At 45.3% G+C, this 19,313-nt stretch overlaps 1 protein-coding gene and 1 pseudogene across 3 annotated transcripts in view; one reads left to right on the top strand and one right to left on the bottom strand.

Annotated features, from left to right (window-relative positions):
- Positions 1 to 19,313, bottom strand: part of LOC101066666 (protein dispatched homolog 1) — a 134,757-nt gene that overhangs the window by 36,436 nt on the left and 79,008 nt on the right. The window contains exons 1-2 of one of the 3 annotated variants that reach the window (XM_029849451.1): positions 13,346 to 13,546; positions 11,783 to 11,843 (exon numbers count right to left, since the gene is read on the bottom strand). The gene's annotated coding sequence lies outside the window, so the exon portion shown is untranslated. Of the gene's footprint in view, positions 1 to 11,782; positions 11,844 to 11,934; positions 11,954 to 13,345; positions 13,547 to 19,313 lie in introns of those variants that run through there. The other 2 variants (XM_029849453.1, XM_011611733.2) reach the window with 2 other exon arrangements.
- Positions 15,236 to 19,273, top strand: LOC115252946 (homeobox-containing protein 1 pseudogene; annotated as a pseudogene).

Here is a 19,313-nt window from a genome sequence, read left to right as displayed (position 1 = left end):
AAGAGGGTGGGAACCGCAGAGGGGATTGAAATATGGACAGAAAGAGAAAGGAGGGACCCCCCCTTCCCTTTTGGAGTAACAGCCTCAGGTCAGAGGGGCCGATTTATTTCACCCCAACGGCTCAAAACTGCAGAAATAAAACTAATACACAAGGTGCTACTGAAAACTGCTTTAACCTAAAGTTCTCTACATCAGGACCTGAAGTATGTGATGAAGGCTTGCACCAAAAATTGCTTTTTAATGAAGGCCATGTTTCCTGTAGTTGCCTGCGCAGGTATAAAACTATGTTGCATTCATATTGAGGGTTTACAGCGTGTCCCATGTGGTGTGTATTACCAGGAAATAAATCAGGTTCTACGTCACTAAAACACTAAAGGCGAAAAACTCGTATCTCATGACATCTGGGTCTCTCTGACCACTCTAATCAGAGGCAGGGAAACAACTCCCTCGCACAACACAACATGGTTTTATTCAATAAAAAGACGGAATGTATTTCCTGTAAAAAAAAAAAAGAGAGAGAGAGAGAGAGAGAATGCTCTGGGATGCGTCCAATAAAGTGCACGTGTCCGAATATTAAAGAGAAATGGGTACTGGGTTTTAGCACCAATATCGCCAGAATTGATCCTCAAATCCTCATCATACAGGCGATTCCCATCTCCCCTCGCTGGACACAGATTAGCTGAGGTCAAGCGTGTGTGCACCAATTAACCCAATGGCTCGAGTCACAGTCTGCTCTCATTTCCACAAGAGTCCATCACAAACCAAAGGGCCTTCAAACCTTTACACCAGGCAACAACATCCCATCGAGAGGGCTGCTGAAAAGCCTTCCTCTCCAAATTCCTACCTTTCCACCATTCTGAAAACGTTCCCTTTGAGCTTGTGGAGACACAAACAATCTGTTGATTCAGTGGTAGACGCTTTAGCCCTAAGCTGCTATTTGCTTTAGCCGCGATGACACAAGGGGAGGAATTTGAGCAATGCCAGTGTATCACAGACTCATTTCCTCCAAGGGAGACCTGTTTCCAGACAACACGGAAAACACTTTATCATTTAATAATTCCTTGATGGGAAATCTGTCAAAACATTCCATGCTGTTTTTCTGAAGGATCCATACCTGAAACTCTATTTTTTTTAAGCAAACAAACAAATGAAAGACTCATCAAATGTTTCGTGTGAATCGTGACAGGTGCCCAATAACGGATGAAGGAGGCCATCCGTTCATTTGAAACCAGTAATTGTCTGTGAGCACAACTTAATCTTCACTCTTTTGTCATTTCCAATGATTGTTCTGTGCCTCTATAGGATTCCAAAGGGCTTACTGTCTGCACAAATGCAAGTCTCTCCCAGTTGTAAAGGATCAAAGTGCAATGTGCCTCTTTCAAGTGGAAAATGAACAGCGTGAAAAGCTAGAACACGCACTTTCTGCTGTGGGATCAACTCACACTCAAACGGCCTTGAGCATACTCAGTATGCTTAATAGGGGATCAATGCCAAGAAATCTTGTGGCACTCTGCCCTCCTGGCTTCCTCCCGCCATCCCCGATAAGTTCCCTGATACATTCCACTGATATATTCTGAATTTACATGTCATTAAAACACAATGTTCACTCTAAACAACAGTGACAGATGCCCTCTTCCTCAAGTGCTCCAAAGTCAAGGAGAAAATACAGAATCAGCTGTGCAAGCAAACAAGTAATCTTCTCACTGAAAGGGAGGCAGCAAGAAAGCATCAATCCACTCGGCTCTCTACAGCTTTTTTCAGCTATTCGATTTAATGCCAGATATGTAAATTGCTCCTGAGGGTCGCACAGAAGCTCGTGCGGTTTCTAAAAGGCAGCAGGAAAAGAAAAAACTAAAATAAACTAGAGGTGGTGTCGGATGACATAGGGATATCACCAGCAGAGATCTTTGAAGGATGAAAGCTGCACTGGCCAAAGGGAACGGATGAGGTAGTTGTGGTTAAAAGGGATGAATAAACTGCAGAATTAAATCAGCCTCTGGTCTTAATCCAGTTAGAAAACTCAAAAAAAACCACCTGACTGAAGCTACCGATGCAGACTCATGCTCACTATGGGTACAAAAAGACGAATACGTACGTGTAAACACAAGTGTGTATCCACCCATGTATACACCTGTGCTTCAGAAACAGACAAAAAGAAAAGCGTAGAGCGGATGCAGCATTTCAGACATCAAAAGAAGACGTCTCAGTCAAGCCAAAGGCATTTTCCAAAAGAGACTGTTGCCTATTATTGATATTTGGTTCCTATTAGCAGATACAGCACCTGAGATGCCAAGAGGTGGCTGAAGCAGGAAAAACCCCCAAGATGCATCATCTCAGCTGTTACTAGATACCTCACTGCCATCAGTGTTTATGTTCCCAGGGGGCACAAAGTGCTTCCAAGTTGCCTGCTAACCTGCCTCCTCATTACCAAAGGTCACCCTGCTGGAACACAATGCTGACCTCTGAATGCAAAAGGTTATTCGATAAAGACAAGAGTGCGGGGGAAGGAGGAAGTAATTAGGAGAGCGGAGGGAATGACGATTGAATCATATAGACTAAAAAAAAAAAAGTACTCCAGCACCAACCGCCTAATTTATTGAGTTACATTTTTTTTTCATGCTACATTGAAACAGCAGCCAACAGCAGCAAATGACTCCAACTTAAAGGTGTCTCAAAGCTTTCTTCTACTTCCACAGATTAGATGTTTGGGTGTTGACATGGGCCAGGGTGAATGCTTATAGATGGCACTTCTCTAAGATCACAGAAAGCTCATTAGCGCCGGCCTGCTGTTGCATTCACTCAAACCAGACCAGACTTGATCGGAAGGGGGAATTCAAAGACAGGAGGAGGAGGAGGGAGGAGTGCAAGGGAACATATAGGTTCCCATTAATCCTCTAATGACTTCCTATATTTGGTATGAAATATAAAACAGAGGTAGCAAGGACAAAGACAGGAACACCAGTCGAGGACTGCGGTAATGCCTTTAATCCATTGTAATCCACCTTTAAGGTTACACACATTAGACAGGAGTTTGATCAGCTCGGGTATATGTCAGAGCATTACAACATCTGGATCCTGTAGTAGACGACAGCTCACTCCACCCCCCACCCCGTACTTCCTTATGTGAAAATTTGGAATTAGTAGAAACACAAAAACTTCTACTGCTTGACGTGAACTCGCAATATGCAAAACACAGGCGTCCTTAAAAAGGACCATATTGAAATGTGATTGAATGTGTCAGCAGGTCATAAAAGGCCCCCTTGAGATCAACGTAATTATGGAGGCTTTACATGAGAACTTTCCGGACCTGGGAGTGACCAGTATAGCGGGGAGGGGGGGGGGGGGGGGGGGGGGGGGGGGGGGGGGGGGGGGGGGGGGGAGCGGGGTGGTGGAGAACATACAAGGTCTTCCAGCTGCCTTCCATCAGCAGCTATAATAGACAGGAGAAAGGAGACACGAGCAAAGAAAAGAGGTTTTGTAACACCTGCAGCAGGGTGCCAGAAAACATTCCCGTGTCCTTCGGCCCCTTTGTGATGCACTCTATAAATCCTTGTGATTAGCTACAGTAGCAGCACAATTGCCACTTAAATCACCCAACAAGGAAGTGGCTGTGACCTCCAATCTGGGGAAATGTAATTTAGAGGAGAGTGATTAGTCTGGAAACAAAGCTGGCGCTGTTTATCTGAAGCAAGAAGACGGACGGACGGACGGACGGATGGACAGAGAAGTGCGATCCAGGTGTAACTGGGCATCAGACCAATAATTTTCTGATTAGGCAAGCTTGTAAAGCTAATAACACTGAGTCTATTATGAATATTTGTTCGGGGAAGGCAGGCACCACCAAACAAGACACAGATGTCCGTAAAGGAGCTGGCCCAATGATTTTGATACAGTTGACGGAGAAAAGTGTAAATCTCTGCATCAACATCTAGAAGACCTCTGCTTTTTTAATTGTGCTCGAAAGGCAGTATTCTGCAAACAGGAAAGACAGGCAGAGCTAAGAGGTTGTGATCAATTTGTTTTTCTGGTTCATAGCTCAAGGCAGTTTTGAGCAGGTCTCTCTGTCTGCGCACAACATGTGTACCCAATGGGATTATCATATCTTGACCCTTCATCAAAGGGCGTCAATAATGGTTTTACAGACACCCACCAGAAGGAGAGGGACGGAAGGTCGTCTGAATAGTTGTGGCCTCATTCACGTACGGATTTGCAGCTTGACGCGACACAGAGCCGTGCTCTTGACGTTGTGAGAGCAGCCAGATGAGAGGCTCACTCCGATGACCAAGAGGACTCTGGTGGACTGGAATTGGGGAGCGTTCGCACCCTGGGAGCTCAGGTCTTGAGCTGGGAGCTCAAGACCTGTACATTTGGAGCATATTGTGTGTGTGTGTGTGTGTGTATGTGTGTGTGTGTCAGTCAGACAGTCAGTCTGTGCCAGAACCCTCTGCACCCATGGCGCCCAGCCTGCAGCGGGCCCCAAGTTACTGTCAGCTACCAGAACCCTAAAGCACAAACTGAGCATTGATGAAATGCTGCTCTAAAAACAGATTTGAGGCAGAACTCCTTTTCATTTACGTCTCGCTTTTATTCCAAAGGACGCTGCCAAAGAAAGGGAAGCCAGCCGCTAATGCAGGTGGGCAATAATGACATCTGACATCAGGTGGGGCAATAACACATGCTGTGCCATGAATATGGTTTTTGTCCACATGGAATGGTTTATGGTTCACATGGAAGGAAACTGGCAGTGAAAGAATAATGTCTGGTTCTTCACTAAATGGAAGCTCTCAGGTGCTTTGCAAATCAATGGGGACAAAGGCAAATAGTGAGACGTAAGAGCGGGGAAGAAGAAAATGGATGGAACGAAGGAAAGAAGTGTGATAAATGACTGGAAAGCTCCACAAGCATTTTGCTGTAATTTATAGACGGGCTTAAATGGGTGGACCATCTATCGTTCCTGTGCATACTGAAGTATTCACTGCCAGGCCCCTCCCTGAGAGCACCATCTCTGGTTTGTGTCCGACTAATCACGGGCCTCTGCGTGGAAGCAGATGGAAGCCGGGATGGAAAACAGAAAAAGCAGGAGGGAAGAGGGCAGTTGCAGTGAGTGCAAAATTTACTCTTGAAATATATCTTTGGCTGGAGAGCTCTAAATATGCCTTACACTTTCACATTTTTTATCACTTATTGAATGATAGTTTCAGACTTGTGGACGCCTTTGGGCAAAGAAGGGAAAGACAGCGAGGGGCAGCGATGCATTAGCGATGCATTAGCGATGCATTAGCGATGCATTAGTTGGAGACAGGACTCTGTGAAAGACATTAATGGTAGAATAATGTTGAGGACAGAGTCTAAAAAAGACAATAGACAGGCACATACTTCCATTACAGATGTAATGCACAGATGACATTATGAGACATCAATGAAACACAGCTGTAAAATGATCTTATTTAGGCCTGGTGGGAAAAATCAGCTCAATTTTGACACCCTAGTTGTTGTTCAGATGGCAGGAAATGTGTAAGAAACACAGACGCATCCAACAAATGACTGGAATAGGTGGAAATACCTGAAATATCTGGCATTTTTAAAACATGTTTTATTTGCTTTTCAATTAATCCTGACGTTTCTCTGCCTCTACTGAGACCCAGGAGGACCTTTGGTTCACTTTGTTTGAGCATCACATTCAATTTTTATTGATTTTTTTCATCTCAAATGTATATCTTAAAACATTTTCTGTGGAGTATAAACGACAGTAATGTTGGGGAGGAAATATTAAGTGACATGGTAAAATATTGTGGGCTAGTACAATGATATTTTACCTCGCCATTTGTCCCTGGTGTTGGTAATGGTGTTAAAATTAAAACCTTGCACCTTGTGATTGGACAAACTACGTTGGCAATGAAGCCTTTGGCCCCAGAGGAATATAAAGGTAAAGCACAAGTCACAGGTAGGGAAAGTGCTGCTCTGTATAAGTGTAATGAAATAGGAGTCTGCATTTTCCATCTGTGCTACGTCCCGACCGCCACTGTGTCCATTCTCAGTATTATGGCTCCCTACAGCGCCAGAAAACTACACCACAGCAAACGGTGCAGTCATACAATAAAGAGATTGTTGAGCGAGATGAAAGTTTCATCCAGAAAGCAATTTAGGAAGTGACCTTTTCAGCACAGAAGGTTTCTCAAGAAGCACACGTCACACCAGCATCAGGAGAAGAGGGTGGAAGGTGTGTGGGAGCGTCCGATCTCTCACTGTTGCAAACATTCCTCCCTGCAGGAGTTTCTAATACAGCCAACACTTACATGCGTTCAGCTTGCACTGGTTTAATCTGGCCAAGAGGTGGGGGGTGGGGTGTTTAACTGTGAAGGATGATGTGCAGACACATCGAAACAGGACAAAAGTCAATGAACCCAAATCAAAAACTAGGACTAACAAACTTCGTCAACGTGATTTGAAATCAACAGTTTGGGCAGATTTTTCTTCTTCCTCTTCCACATCTTCAAATCTCACCAGGGGAATGCGGATCCAGTCTTACGCAATAGTATTGGTTACATTCTCAACCATCAAGCATCGACAGCTTCTTGATGGTTGATGTCCACCTTTTGATGTTGATGGTTGATGTCCACTCTTTTTTTTTTGCATTTAGAATCCAGATCTAATACAGTAACGCAGCAGGAAATTGCTTCCATCATCAGTGAACTCAAAGGCGACAGCAGAAGGATCTGCTACCAAATCAAGTAAATCCATTTTGGAAGGGAAGGGATCAACTACGTGAAGAGCTGGAGACAAAGGAATTCAGAGGTTAGCTGCTGAGAAATAAGGAGTCTCAATAGCCAGTACCATATTCCATATGTCCAGCATTACTCAACATTGGCTCATTGGAGTTCCTGTGGGGGCGAGTCTCTTCAGCCATTCACCACTATAGGCTGAGGGACTTCAGAGCACCTCCATTATATCGCCTCTGTATGGTGAGAAACGAGACACTGGTGGGAGTCGCAGAGAGAGAGAGAGACACGGAAAAGGATTATAGAGGCGGAAGGGCTATGCTGCCTGAGATGGAAGGCAGCCAACAGTACTTAAATGGACAAGCAAGATCTGTGTTCCTTTGTTCTCACACTTGCACCCGACGTTCAGCTCCAGAATGTTTACCATGATATCACAGCAACCCTCCCTTTACAGACTTGCTCATCCGTTGCTCAGTCAATTCCTCTAGTGCCCCCCCCCTTTCTCTTTTAATCACATCTAATCTGTCAGTTGCCGACGGGATGGAGGGTGACGTCTGGCTGAGGAAGATGAGGAATGTTGTCACCTATGAAGAAGAATGGCTGGCTAGATTAAACTCACTCCTGGCTTAGAAACCAGCAGGTGACTCAATAAAGGTGTGAGAAAGGATGGATCTACTCCTTTATTAGCAACTACTTCCAACAAGAGGATCCAAGGTCTTCACCCTTAGATTCAAAGTGATCCTAAACAAAGGCTAACGATAAACCAGCTGCCTTTAAAGGCAGTGAAATCCATTTAAAACCTCCAAAAGCTTGTTCCACTTTGCAGTTTTCTTTTGGCAGAGTTCAAAGGGATAGTTTCAAAAACAATATTGAGGAAATGCAACCCCATCAAGATTAGTCCAGATATTTTTAAACTCTGGCCCGGTTTCTTTCGATACACTCTGACCAGCGTGAGTCCCATTCAACATTCTTTTGGGAGAAAACGACTCAAAAACCCCTCCAACGCTCTGAGATGGAAGTGTTAAAACCCCACTTTTATTGATCTGAACATCCTAGTACAGTGTTATCAGTTGGCTTTTGACCCCCTTCCTGGTTCTTCTGAACAGTAACCTTTTAAAATCCATAACAAATCCATTTTCTTAAAGTATTTAAACTTTTGAACTCTCCATTACTTAATTTAAGTCAAGATCAGGATCTCTTTGATATATTTTAGTACAAATTGATACAAAGTCCAAGTCTGAGAAAAATTTCATATTCAAACTGAATTTTACAAAAACAAAAGATCAATTTATTCAGGCTAAAGTCTTTATGCACAAACGAATCAACGTGCAGGCAGCAATGACCTTTCATTTTCACCACCACTCGGATGGTTTGTGCCGTCTGGTTCGTACTAAGGTGGCAAAAGTTGAGCTAAGCAACTTGAGCGAGTAGATTCCTGATGTGTCAGATCAGTTGACCCCCCCTTCCCCCCCCCCATGCTGGAGCTTCCAGTCTGAGCCCTGATTCATTAATTCAGCAGCAGATGGCAGGACGGCCAAGGCCATAACTTGTGATGGAAATATCAGTCTGCTTTATTGCCTCAACAATCCGTTTGTCCATTTATTAAAATCATTGAGCTGGTTCTGCACAAAGACCCCAGTGAGGACGATAAGGTTAGTCTGGGGCTAAGTGAGCCCCTGACTGGGAGGCATATGAGCCAAATAGGATTGGACAAGGCCCAGAGCTCCAGGGTCAGGCCACAGCAAGGAGCATGTGTCCCAATGAGGGAATATCTCGCTGCTCCTTCAGCTGGGCAACATTCTTCAGTTTGTGCAACAAATCCTAATGAGGCTGGTCTCTGTAGGCAGAGGTGGGAGTCCTGTCCAGGACGATTTGTCTTAGACAGCCACAGAAAGATGCAGTGAAGCAACGCACAACCATCAGTGATGAGGAGAGAAACCATGCCAATAGGCAGAAATATTACATCTGGACGCTGTCCCTCCAGCTTAGGAAGGTGTTGACGCATCATCAGATGATGCCCTTGCAGTTATATTTAGTAGTTTCCCTTGGAATAAGCATATTTCCTATGCCTCCACAGTATAGCTGAGAGCTTCTAAATTACAACGAGTTAGACGGGTTTGATGTGGTTAAAAATGAAAAAGAACATCTATCAGAATACAGTGTAGTAGTCCCCATTAAAGGCACAACCTGAAACGATCTAGGCTCATGTGCAATGAACAGATGATGTAGACAATGGAAGGTGAGCAGCATCCTAAGCAGAACGGGGGAAAAGGAAAGGAGAAATTGACAGCTGGTTAAATAGAATGCTTGAATGTTATACAGTGATAACCTCTGACAACTTTTTTGAGCACTTTTTGCCACAACTGGGGCCAGAATAAAAGGCAGTGGCCTAATAGAGAACACCTGCTCCTCCTCAGTGCCTGTCAGTATATCAGATATACAAACAGTGGCAGCTGTGGTGCAAGCAGCGATATGGAAAAGCACGTGATTGGGAAGACAGAGAGGAGCTTGTTTCTCACAGCGCTCTTCCCACCCGCGACCCTTTCCGGCTCGCCCAGCCCAGAGTGTATCTGCAGATGCCTTATAATATTTCACATATGCTTTTTAAAGACAACCATGCCCTATAGATTTCTTTAATCTAAAGCCCAGGAACCAAAAGTAAAAGGACCCATTTGCCCACCTGCTTCCAATTAGGCGTTCCATAAAGAGGGTCCGGTAGTTGCTGTGATGGATGCTTTTAAAAGATGCCATGATAGGATCCATGCCTGGGACTGCTGAGGCTCATGTTTGTGGTGTCCTCCACTTACCACAGACGCAGCCATTCATTCACTCTTCATCCTCTTACGAGCTGAATATTAAGCAGTGGTGGTGACTCCTGTGTTTAGTCTTAATTCACATGTCTGTTTGCATTAAATGGACCACCAACGGCATTGTTACCCCGCTGCTCCCACCGCTCGCTGGGAAAGGCCATTACCTCTAGAGGTCATTCCTCCTCACTTATGACATGAAAAACTAAATATATTCATTTGTTTTGGCAAGAAACAAATTCAAATTTATGGCCAAAGCAGGCCGCAGACCTGGAACATTCTTCCTTCAGTGGTTGCACACGTCCATCATGTCATCAGCAAAGACCCAAATCTGTGCGGAGCATTGACATCTCTATGAAAACAGACAGAGATTTGGGGGGGGGGGGTTCGTGAGAGTCCAGAGGGCCCACCAGGGGCATCATCCTTCAGCTTCACATCAAAGAAAGCGCCTGCAGAGGTTTGAATTATGAGCAACAAGTGTGCATTCTGGTGTCCACCACCTCCTGGTCCGATTCCCTCGTGCCACCGCGAGGAGAAGAAACAGAAGAGGGCTGATCGTAAGAGCAGATAGACAGTGCCAACAACTGCATTCATCAACAGTACAAAAGGTCACTGGGGTCAGCAGGTCTTTGCTGACTCATCACTCCGCAACGCCACCGGGTGGAAAAAATCTTAAAGTCACACCATGCTATTAAGATTCATTCAGGGTGTGACGCAAAACATGGATGTCTGCTACAGGTAAAAGTAGAAAAAATTAAATCAAATTCTATCAGAAAACACACTGAAGTTAAAAAAAAAAAAGCTGGCAAAGCCGAAAGACTGATGAACATCTGGTCCTACCACATAAACAAGGCAGCAAGCGTGCCATCAAGCAGGAGGATTTCAACGGGTGATGATGCCAAATTAGCAACAAAATGTCAATTTTGTTTCCTGGATACCTTTAGACTGGCGACAGAAAGATGAGCTGAGACTGAATTAGAAACGCCAAGGCTGCCTTACTAAAAAAGACAAAATTCTCTGGAAGAAAACCCCCCGAAACGTGCCCAGATTGAGACCGGGCCAAAAATGAGATGGCGAGCAGCTGCTGACGCCAGCTGTCTGGGCCAGTTGCTCATGGAGGCGGCAGGCCAGGATGGAGGGATTCAGAGACGTTCCGAAAAACTGAAGAGGACATAAAAAGGAGGAAAGGGAAACCAGCTGAGAGGACGGACCTTAAAAGAAATAAATATGTGGCACTCTGGGGAGCGCTCGACAAATGCAAATCAGGACATATTTGGCTGGATAACAGCTATGGACCAGGCTCCAGTTCCCATACTGACTTGTCACTAAACCACTGATACACAGGTATAAGAACTGGTCTGGGTTTTATTAACAAAAACAAAAAAAAAACACAGGCAGATTCATTTGAATAGAGGAATTGGTCCCAAAATAATATCTGAGAGGTGTTATTAGATCAGACCTGTGACATTTCAAAATGGCCAAAAGGCTACGGTGCCATCAGAAGATGTAAACAGGTTTGCAACGTTCATAAAACTAGATTAAATGCATGTTTTTAGAGGAAATTGGAACCATTGAGGATTGGGACTTTTTTTAAAAAAAAACAAAAAACATTTGCATTCCACGTTTGGAGCAACTGCTCCTTTTATTTCCACATAGCACACATCTGTACATTATCAGGATGGTGTACAGATGCTCAGAATTCCTATTTGCTGACTTGTCATTCAAACTGCTCCACATGAGCAGCACGTTCCTGCACTCAGACACCCACACAGTGTTATATGCAGGATTACAGGTACCAGGTTATTGAGTCATTTCATATATATCTATATGTGTGTGTGTGTGTGTGTGTGTGTGTGTGTGTGTGTGACTAAATGGACAAAGAATGCTCTGCCGACGCTTCCTCTGTTGTCACAATTAATGACCCTGTGGAAAGCATAAACTCAAAGGACGGAGTCCCTGGGTATTATGGGAATCCAAACCAACGACTGCCCCCTAGTGGTTCTAAACAACACCAGCAACAGCGAGCAGAGATCAGCTGAGCCGTTAAATATAGAACAAAGTATAACAAATGCGTGTATTGGTTGCAGTAATATTTAGAAAATAAGTTCAAAATGTGAAAGTTCTGTGGGTTTAAATGTCAATAGTTTGATACCTTGTGTCTAACTGAGAAATCATTACTGAGATGAGCAGAATTACACCTGCGGCTCTACGCTGCTTTGGAGACGGAGGGGAAAAACCTCACAAAAAAATACTCACCAAAAGTTCTGTTGTTGATGTTTTCCTGGTGTTGAGCTCACCTGGCAACCTCCAGAAAAATCTGATGTGAGAGGAAAAACAGAAAACTTATTGAAATAAACAGTGCCACATTCAGAAAGTCACATTTATTGTGTGATAACTATATATACTACCTTTTTTAAAACTTCCATCCAGATTAAAGTCCCGGTGTTGTCTACTTTAATTAAAGTATAAGTGCTTCGGGCAAATATCTTGTTTCTCAAACACATGATTTTCATTGTTTAAATTCTTCCTTTTTTGTCACAATACATTCATATGATGCTGAGGATCCGTAAGAGGATTAGGTGGTAATGCTCATGAGAAAAGCACGTCTCAGGCTCTGTCGAGTTTTTTCCTCATCAACTGCTTCAAAACTCTATGGCCATCTCAAACATTTGCTCCAATTAGTTGTTAAAATAAAAAAAATTAAAATTAGAGTAGTATATGGATGCAATTATTCATCCGGAGGATTCTATTTCCAAATAATCTTTTCCCAGATGTGACTCTGATCAAGGCACAATATCACGTGTTGTTTCATCTACTGTCACCATGACGACCTCTATACGGTCCTGGAACCGTCCTCATCCTGGGCTGTGAGCAACTCCTCCTGCAGCCTGTCTGCCCTCTCATTAGGAGCATGTGGACATATGGCGACCTTGCAAACTACTTATAAACTTGTTACATTTCACAGAACTTAACTTTTTTACCCAGTGGACCGTAAACCCAGTCATCAATGGGTTAAATATTGGTGTTGCCTCAATTCATGCGATCAATTAACATATCTCATTGAGACCGGGGAGGAGTAATATGAATGATCAATTGTTGGATTTAATATAAATTGGTGAGAGGAAAAACCCCAAAATTTCAAAAACAACACCAACATCAGTTGATGACGACGACTTGCGCGGTCGGCTGAAACCAATTGGACTTCATTTCCCAGCAGGCATTGCAACAATCCAGCGCTCTCACGCTGGACAGCTGTTTAAATAAATGAGTTGATGAAGTGAGTTGGCTCCGTTCGGTGAACGTTTAGTGGAATAAACCCATGATATCATAGTATTTTCCAAAGAAATCCACTCAGTTGTTGTGGTATTTTATACGATGGTGCTCTGAGCTAGGTCGCAGTGGGGAACTCTGATCGATTTAACGCAAGTTTGGCCAACTCCCGAAAATCAAAGCTTCCACTTTTATCATGTTTCCGTGCCACCTAAGTTACGGTCACTGTTATTGTCGCCTCGGCCTTTAACGTTTAGTGGGTTCTCCTCAGACCCCGGAGTCGCGCTAACGTTAACGTTTAATTTAACAACAGAGCTGGATTATCAAGCCAAAACCGTAGCGACACCACGGGCTTCGGCTCCTCGTCCTCGAAGCTCGTCTCACCCTTTACTGGGACTTTGTCCCCGCAAGCGTCGCAGCTGATCGGTGCTTTCCCGAGGCTAGCTGAGGCTAGCTGCTAGCCGCCTGCAGCTAGCCTGGCTGCCAAGAACAGCTGGCCAGACAACAGCGGCTTCCTTTCCTTTATCCCACAAGCTCCCCGAGACTCACCTGCTTCCCTCGGACGAGGACGGCGAACCGTGCGAGGAAGGAGCGCTGGGACGGGACTGGTCCCCTGTTCCGGACTTGAGTCGCTTTTTAGTCTTGATGGTGATGGACCTTCGGTCCGCGGAGCATCCAGCGTGTTTGGAGAGCAGCTGCGCACTGAGGTGCTGGAGCGGAGCCTGGTCCCGTCCCGGGGACTGCAAGTGTGCAGAGCCCCGCTCCAGAAGCAGAAACGCTGAATAAGAGTTCACACTTCTCATATTCAGATTTATCTACAACAGTGCAGATGGAAAGAGTTTTGTCCTTGTTGCACTGCAGCACCAACACACCAAATTATCCCTCTTGTTGAAAATTCTTTAGAGGAAATACTTGAAAATAAACTCAGTCATAAATATACTAACAAATATGTAAATAAATAAGCCATTTTCTGATGTGTTCATTGTTCACCACTGGCCACACGGGGGCAGTACGACCACTAGACTGTAAATGGAATATTTGATCTCATTTATGACACAATTTCCCTCTGTTGAAGGCAAATGTGGCTCCATAAAGTTTTATGAGGACTGTGTCCAATATTCATCTATTTCGGTGACTGCTGAAGGCCTGATCTGTTATGGGATGCTTGTTTGAGTGTTCCCACCTTTAGTCCTTTGCATGGCCCGTGGGTCCGACTTTATGTGGTACAACACTTAACATTTTGAATTGGAATCATAACACAAAACTTGTTTCACGTTACGAGCAAAATGGGTGCACAATAGAACGCAACAGAAATGTTTAATGGTTTTAACGGGCTGCTTTTCAGACAAACTGTCTAATTGATGCACATGTTAATTTAGCCACCTGGATCCATTTCCATGAAGAATTAAACATCTAAGATTTCTGTTGACTGCTGATTTTCCTGAAGTCATCAAGATGAAAAATCAGCATATTCTCATGACATTTGGTCCTTCCCTTGTTTCTGAATAGTCCTAAGTAAGAAACCTGACCTATAAAATTAGCAAATATCTGCGGATTGTAAAATATAAACCATTAAAGATTCCAAGAAATGGCCACCATTACTGGTAGTTCTGCTGCTCAAATTCAACTTTCTTTCAATGATATGTGTCCCTCAGTGCTGGTAACGATTCCTCACATTAAGAAATGATCACTTGGGCATCGTGGATCACAAAAGCCGACACCAGCACAACCCTACGTACAGATGTCCTAAATGCGTTGTCGTTTCCTGCACTGAAATGATTCGAATTTAAAAAAAAGTTTTGTCCTCCACAGCTACGGCTGATCAGTATTTTATACATAAAATCTGTTCAACTGAAAAGAATTGATTTCCTCTGCGCAGAAATAAAATGCTGACTGACTTTCTGTTAACAGATTATGTAAATAAAAGCGTCACAGCCACAAGAGTAAAAGTGTGAAATCATGAAGAATTCTAGATCTTTTTCATGGTAATTTCACATATGGAAAAAAATCTATTTGATTCAACACCTGTCGGTTTTTCAACCCATCAGGCTCTGATGCGGCATGCGTTAAACCACAAATGTAACTGAAATATTATACAATTACTGCATTAAAATCGGCTGAGGTTACAGATTAAATGCTCGTGTGTTTACGTTTGAATCAGAGCAACATTATCCATCCAATACAGTAGTTGACATATTATTTACAGGAGTGAATTTAAACATAATACTGTACATCCCCCAATGTCCATGCGGACACTCTTGATCAGGGAGCGCAGCAGAAGGCAGCAGTCGCGGTGGTCACATTAAAAACTGCATCGCCTTTATGACAAGCGCGGCTCTCCTCGCGGTGCGGTCTGGGATTTGTAGTTTCCAGCGAACAGAGCACGGCCGCGCGGCAGCGGCCTCCGCCGGAGCGGAACTACAGTTCCCTCAGAGCTCCTCGGAGGTGTTAGTTGTCAATATGGCTGTTGTCAGACAGACAAAGCGGAGAGGCAAATAATTCGCCTCTGATTAGAAATCCTTGGGAAGGGGTCGGACGGGGCACAGTCGTCTTATTGCTTTGTCGGTCGGCTGCAGTGAAACACGCAGCGGCTCTTCACTACATTTCTCAAGTTAAATGGTTAAGTGGGCGATTTGAAGCGAGGTAAGCCTTGTTCTTAGCCACCTACAAGACGGAAAGTAATGTTGAATAATATCAAATGTGCGTTAGCCAGCATCGGCGGCTAACGTCAGCTAACATTAGAATCAGTGTGGGCACCGCTAGCTTGTGCTAATAACGCTCAGTGCTACAGAAATAGCATGTGAAGTTGCGGATCGTCCTCTGCGATGCCTTTGGGCTGTTGTCAGCGCACAATCAGTGACAGTTGTAACTTATTGGAGCTAGTGGGAGCGATCCAAGGATGGAGCTGGCTAATCTGATATCACCCCAGCCTCAGAAACATTTGCTAGCCTTAGCTCTTGGGCAAAGGGCGTGAAAGCTCGCATCACCTGCCTGCAGTGTGGAGAAGAGCGACTTATTTGGAGCCCACTGCAGGCCCTGTTGGCTGCAAAGAGACGCGTCTAGGAGGGGGCAAAGCCACGTTTCGGATCAGTTTTAGGATACTTCTTAAAAACTTCCAGCGAGACGGGGGTTTGGTGCCAGCATTTATGCAACGGCAGCCGCTGAGATTTATCCGATGTCTTCCTCTCATCCACGAGTTTTCCACAGGAGCTGAAGTAGTTTAGAGCGTTTCACCGATGACCAGGGCAAAATAACTTGTGTTGTGTGAGTTGTGGGCAAAGTGAAGTTTGCTCAACCATCCTCCAAACACACACCTGCTTTTTTGCCTTTTGCCACCATAGAAAGCGACAAATGAGCCCATCCTCAACTTTTTCCTGCTTTTCTGCCCTGTCTGTTAACCTGAGGGACTGAACAGTGGGCCACTGTAGGACATTAAGTCAGTCCCGTGCAAAGATTAACCCCAACTGGGTTTTAACCAGTTCAAATGGCTCCAGCCAAATGGGGGAGTTGGGAACAGAATCTGTAATGATTTCAAATGCTTGGAATAGGAAGAAATCAGAGAATGCTTGTCGGAGTACATCTATGTGGAATGTGGCATGTTTTAGCCGCTTTCCTCATGAATTCTTTATATTGCGTAGCGCCTCTGCTTTGGGTAAATGTGTCTGAAATGTCTGCAGCGTTACTACCATCTTCGGTTTCTACATTATAAGTTAATAACGGTGCTTTGCTTGCAAGACATTTGCGCTTTTTCCCACCGTCCTGTTCGCAGCTTCCACTGTCACTGATGTAGAACAATGCCAGTGACCCCTTTTAAACCATTTATCATATCAGCATAGGTTGAGCTGGCAGGCAAGATGGAAAATCTGCCGCAGTCTGATTCTAGTTGCATTGATTTTGAGCCCAGCAAATTGCTTATGAAAAACATAGAGCGTGGGTGGTGTGCAGAGCCGGGGATATAATGTAGCTCTTAAAGAACGGCAGTCAGAATGTTAAGATAGCATCAGCTGTCAAGGTGACTCTGGCACTCTGCGTGTGTTGCCTGCCGCTTCCCAAAAATAGCAGATTTTTTTTAATGCCCTGCCCCTCCCTTTCTTTTTCTTTCACACTTCTGTCTCACTCTTGTCTTCTTTTTTTCTCCCTTGTCTTCATACTTGCTGCCTATTTCCTTGTCTTTCCTCCTCTCCCAGCCCCCTTTTGCTTCACCATTCTAATGCTTATTCACAACCGCTCGCTCGTCTTTTACATCCTCCTCATTTTCTCCCCAGCTGCAGTTGCATTCCTTTACACTCTTTTCCTACTTAATCCTCTCCATTCTTCCTTATCTCCCCGACTCTGCTCCTTCTGTTCTACATCTCTCTTTCCCTCTTCCCATTTTCCCCCTGGATCTGGAGTATCCACTTGTCTTTTCGAACCCCCACCCCTCCATGTTCCCTCGCTCCCTCCTCCTCCTCTCAAACTGTCTATCTTGTCTCTTGTCCAGCAGCAGGATGTCTGACTTCAGCGAGGAGCCGCGCTTCACCATCGAGCAGATAGATCTGCTGCAGCGGCTGCGTCGCACCGGTATGACCAAGCAGGAGATCCTGCACGCGCTTGACACTCTGGACCGGCTGGACCGGGAGCACGGTGACAAGTTTGGCCATCGAACCTCTTCTTCCTCGTCCTCATTGTCCTACGGCGCCGGTGGGGCAAACAACACCTCTGCCTCCAATGCTACTACATCACTCAACAGCACCACCTCTGCCTCGGCGGCCGCCACCTCCTCCGCGTCCTGCAACGGCAACAACAGCTCCGAGGGCAACGCCGCCGATCACTTGGCGGCACCCGCCGCGTCTTCCACGACTTCCAAAATCTCCACCGCCACACAGACGCAGTTTGGCAGCGGAGGACTTTCACCATCCCCCGGCAACAACTACGACACGTCCCCGCCTCCCGGGCCTCCGCCGCCATCAGCCATCCTGCCCTCGCCGGTTTCTCTCGTGGCGCTGTCCCAGAACGGCCGGGACAGCCTGGCGGCCACGCCGAACGGGAAGCTGTCCCCGCCAAGGTACCCAGTGAACAGTTCGGCCGCGGCGCGAGCGTTTGGGTTTGAAGCCGCAGAAGAAGACCTGGACATCGACGACAAGGTGGAGGAGCTGATGAGGTCAGTGGTGTGGAGGCGAAAGACTCGAGAAGCATTTTAGGATCTCAGCTCTGACCCACGGGGTTCTGACAAAATAATAGATACAGTCTGGGATGGTGGCAGTCAGGTTCTCTCAGCTGAATCCACTAAAGATCCCTCTCCAAACAATGCAAATAGCTTTTGATCAAAAGCCCCATGGCTTATTGTAGCAGCCATTGGCTCATTGTCTTCATAATGAGGTGCCAGAGCTGAAATTAGCTGTGGGAAAATTAATACAGTCACAGGGAAAATCGCTGCATTGCGTTGACTTCAAAAAGAAAACTCTTCTTGAAACAGCACTTGGGGGGGAAAAAGCAGTGGCTCCAGTGTTTGTCCTGGAGCTGCTGGGCGTCTCGGGGTATGAGACACCTTATTATGGTGACGATTATGATTCCATCAAATCAAATGAGCAAACTCTGACTCAGGAAAAGTTTTCCGCACCAGGACGTGACAGTTGTGGAGGAAGAATGAGAACGGATCTGTCAGAGACCGCTGATGGTTGCTGGTTTAATTCCTTCAGCTGGCCCGTGGTACCCTCACTGCGGCCGCTGCTCGTCGGTCGCGTTCCGTTGTCGAAAATTGTTTCAATGCTTTACCGTTCCAGCAAAACGTCGTCCGTTTCTTTTGTCCCCACTGTTGTTGGCAGTGAGTGCACTGGTTAATGGGCAGTAGTGGACAGGGGACACGATGACGGCCCCCGACTCGTCGATGTGTTTTTCAAAATAGATATTTAATATTTGTGTGTTAACCTGGGTGGTAGGTGGCTGCCGTTGACTTCAGTGTTTTCTAGACTAAACACCAGCTCCAGGCTGACAGCAGCCGGCTGAAAAGTCGCTGCAGACCTACTTCAAGTTGAATAAATTGCTATTTTTGTGTGTGTTATCTACTAACTATCCTAGTGAGACCAGATCGGGACATTTGTCCTGCAGGGACGGAGGTCCACAAGTGTATTCGGGGGTTCTGAAGAAGAAGATTTTCCCACCATAAGGGAAGTTATTGGTAAAGCCGCGGGGTTGGAGAAGGCTTGTGGACGGACGGATGGACGTGTTCACCTATTAAAGGGGCAGATAAAATGACACGGTAACAGTGGTATTTGGATTATAGTCACACATCGGGTCGCTGCCGTGGCTGTGCTGGTCTATTATTGGCTGTGTTGTTGTTAGACGCCTCTTGTCTCCCCTCAACACTGGCGGCAGAAATAGACATTGAGCGTCCAGGCTAAATGTCCTGATTCTGCATCGTCCTCAGAAAGCCTGGCAGGTGAAAAAGTGGTAAAAGGCTCATGTAGAGCTCTGCAGCGTCTGGCTCTTTAGGACCGCAGGGGCATAATATGTGTTTTCAGTTTGCCGCTGATCCAGG

This window comes from Takifugu rubripes, chromosome 16 (assembly GCF_901000725.2).
Source record: "Takifugu rubripes chromosome 16, fTakRub1.2, whole genome shotgun sequence".
In the NCBI taxonomy this organism is placed as follows: domain Eukaryota; kingdom Metazoa; phylum Chordata; class Actinopteri; order Tetraodontiformes; family Tetraodontidae; genus Takifugu; species Takifugu rubripes.
The sequence above is the reverse complement of the archived record's forward strand: the minus strand, read 5'-3'. Positions and strand labels throughout refer to the sequence as shown.